Source organism: Terrapene carolina, unplaced genomic scaffold (assembly GCF_002925995.2).
Source record: "Terrapene carolina triunguis isolate 2854851 unplaced genomic scaffold, T_m_triunguis-2.0 Scaffold67, whole genome shotgun sequence".
Classification (NCBI taxonomy): Eukaryota; Metazoa; Chordata; order Testudines; family Emydidae; genus Terrapene; species Terrapene triunguis.
The window spans coordinates 8,482,407-8,485,861 of NW_020664418.1; the positions used below are offsets into that span (position 1 = coordinate 8,482,407).

At 48.0% G+C, this 3,455-nt stretch overlaps 1 protein-coding gene across 2 annotated transcripts in view; it reads right to left on the reverse strand.

Annotated features, from left to right (window-relative positions):
* Positions 1-3,455, reverse strand: part of ARIH1 (ariadne RBR E3 ubiquitin protein ligase 1) — a 128,884-nt gene that overhangs the window by 113,322 nt on the left and 12,107 nt on the right. The gene's annotated exons all lie outside the window — the stretch shown is intronic.

Sequence of the window (3,455 nt, forward strand, 5' to 3'; positions counted from 1 at the left end):
TCTCTCTCTCTCTCTCTCTCTCTCTCTCTCACACACACACACACACACACACACACACACACACACACACACACACAATGAGGGCTTGGTGATGTAGAGGCCACAAACCCAAAGATCAAGTCCTATTCTAGGTGACAAGCGAGAGGTAGTATCTTCGTAGCTTTGCATGTTCACATCACAAACAGAATGTATAGTTTGTCCAGCTTGGTATCCCATGCTTGAAAGGCCTAAGTACTGGAACCACAAGGGTTTGCTAAAGTTACAAGCAGAGTCATAATGGGAAGCTTATCAGTAACTGCCCATAATCCCTCAGTTTCATGAGCATCAAACTGACTCTAATTAAAGTAAAATTTGAAGGAAAGATACATTCTTGAACCAAGAACCTCCTTGTAATCCTGTAAGTATTTTGCCATTTCTCACCACACGTATCTAAAGGATTCATAGGAATGATACTGTCAGTGAAATAATCCATTGTGATATCTGTTACAATGGACTTGTTCAAGTGTGCGTATGCATAAGAAACAGAATGTCAACTATTTCCATTCTAGGTTCAGTCATCATCTCATTCCGTATCACCCTCTGGCCCCGTTAGTGATGTTGGCCTCATCTACTCATCTGTCAGCTTCTCACACAAGTCACTCCATACCATGTCATGTCCCTATGCAAACAATACCCTTCCCAACCTCCTCTACAAGGCATGGACTCAGCTACCTTCATAACATTCAAGTTCCTCCTAAAGGCCTACCTCTCTCAGCAAGCCTGCAGAAAACATGACAACTGACAATAATGAGTTTGAGGAGTAATTCTGGGGAAATTTACATTTCCTATTGTATTAAAAATAGAATACGCTCCCTTCCCCTCTATTTGTGTTTTTGCTGCCACGGACATTTCAGTCAGGGGTATGATGGTGCAACCTGACAGCTGTGTCATCAAAACCCCAGTATAGACAGTTATTTCATCCGGGGGGGGGGGAGGGGGGGGAGCTGAAATATGCTCTACTGGCAAAACCACACTTTTGCCAGTACAAGCTATATATACGCTAAGTGTGCTTTGCCAGCATAGGATATCAGTATACCCTAAATTGGCAACACACTCCTAGTGTAGACCTGACGCAGCACAGTAGGGTAGTGTTATATTATTTCCCATCGCCCCATATATGTACTTTCCATGTTTAAAACAAAAAGATAAAGTTTTGACTTAAATTACAAGCACTATAAAAATCTATCCAGTACCTACAAGAGTAAAGCTTTGTTTGTTTCATATCATAACCACCATTAAACATTCTGGAATTGAACTTCATTGGCTATTTCATTGATCCATGAGGCAGAAAACAGCTTAGTTCTTCAGCAACTATGTTGGCTCTGCAGTACTGACAGCTGTAAAATTTGTCCTCTCAGGTACTGAGCAGATATGAGTGAAGACAGCAAATATGTGAAGTGGAAAGGTTTGGGACGGTTTCATTTTAATTTTTGAAGTAGTCTCTTCCTACATTCCCCTGAATTAAGGGATGGGGCAGATCCAAATTGAAAATACTTGAGAGATAATACACAGAAGTTATTTTGCCAGTTGGCATGTAGTTCTGCAGTTGACCAGAGAGTTTAGCCAATTGCTCACACATTTCTGTTGTGCATCAAAAGGCAAAACAACTACAAGAGAGGGTTCTTGTTTTTTTTCGCCCACACACACAGCTCCTTGCTCAGCAAGGAACCTTTTATTTCACCCAGCTTAGTCTGCTGGAGAAGTAAGAGCCTGGCTCCCTTACAGATCACTATCTGCTTCCAAGGCTTGAAGAAATAGATGAAGAATCCTGCAAACTACAGCCAGGCCTTCAAATTAACGTGCATCCCAATGACCAAATCAAAGTCACTGGTTAGGGCAGCTGCAGAAGGCTTCCTTTGACATGTCAATTTATGAAGTAGTTGGATCCCCACCATGCTTTGCACAGCTTCATATGCTGCTGTTGCCACCAGTGTCCTTCCTCCCCAATTTCTTCAGACTTGATACTTGTTGAGGGCAAAGGCATGCTTTTAAGATGTTTCTAACATTTAGAGTGGGCTAGCTCAGACCAAGAAATTAGAGATGGAGGTGAGCCAGCTAGGACAAAAGGCTCCTCACTTGCATGCTGGATGCTTCACTCTAGCCTTCACATTCAAGCCACAGTTACCCCTAGTACAGAGTCTGGGTGAAAGTGGTTCAAGGTCTCCAGATAGTAAAGACTGAGTTAAAACATTTTCTTGATACGAGTTTTTTTTTGTTTAGGACAGATGCAAATGACCTTACTTGAAAAGTGGGGCGAGGGAACTCCACTGTTTCAGGATGAAACCACAGAGTACAGTAGGGGAACTCCAATTGGGCCAAGAGAAGCTAAGGAGTAGAATTCTTGTTAGGTGCTCCTTGTATAAAGCAGGTGATCTCTTTAGGTATTCCTAGACTGCTGTTAGGAACCAGTCACTTCCCCTGCTGGCAGTGGCTGCAAAATCCTCAACTGCTCCTCTACCCAATGGCAGCATTTGCATTCCTTGTCTCCCCCCAGAGCTGCTGAAAACTGGAGCCTGCCCCAGCTGCCAAGGAAAATGCAGGACTGCTGTGGCAGCTCCTGGCAGCAGGGGCAGGGGCGGCTCTAGGCACCAGCAAAGCAAGCATGTGCTTGGGGCAGCCCATTTGCAGGGGCGGCAGGGATCCAGCATGGGAGCTGAGAACCAACAGGGGGCCCTGGGAGCTGTAGTTCCTTGGTTAGCTCCCTGCCTATAGAGCCAGCCCTGGAGCAGGGAAAGAACTACATTTCCCAGCATTCCCTTGGCCACTACCAACAGGAAAGAGGGGGAGGGAGGGAGGTAGCTGAGACCTCATGCTGCAGTGAATGGAGAGCTGCACTGTGAGTAGGGATACCATATTTTAACATTCAAAAAATAGGACACTCCACGAGGAGGGAGCAGCCCCACCCTGCCCCCATCCACTCCCTCCGACTGCCCCCCACAGAAACCCCAACCCATCCAACCCCCCTGCTCCCTGTCCCCTGATCACCCCCTCCCAGGACCCCTGCCCCAACTGCCCCCCAGGACCCCACCCCCTATCTAAGCCTCCCTTCTCCTTGTTCCCAACTGCCCCCTCCTGAGACCCCCCCCGCCCAACTTCCCCCCAGGACCCCACCCACTACCTGTCCCCTGACAAACTCCCGGGACTCCCATGCCTATCCAACCGCTGCCTGTCCCCTGACTGCCCCCCCAACCCCTGACCCATCTAACCCCCCCTTCTCCCTGCCCCTGACTGCCCCCCCCGAACCTCCGCCCCATCCAACCCTCCTGCCCCCTTACCGTGCCACTCAGACCAGCGTGTCTGGCTCCACGCAGCGCCAGACACACTGCTGCATACATGCTGCCGTGCTCCCCCGCAGAGCCACAGCCCTCTTCCCCCCCCCTCCAGCACCTGCCTTCCAGATTTGAACACCTCAAAAT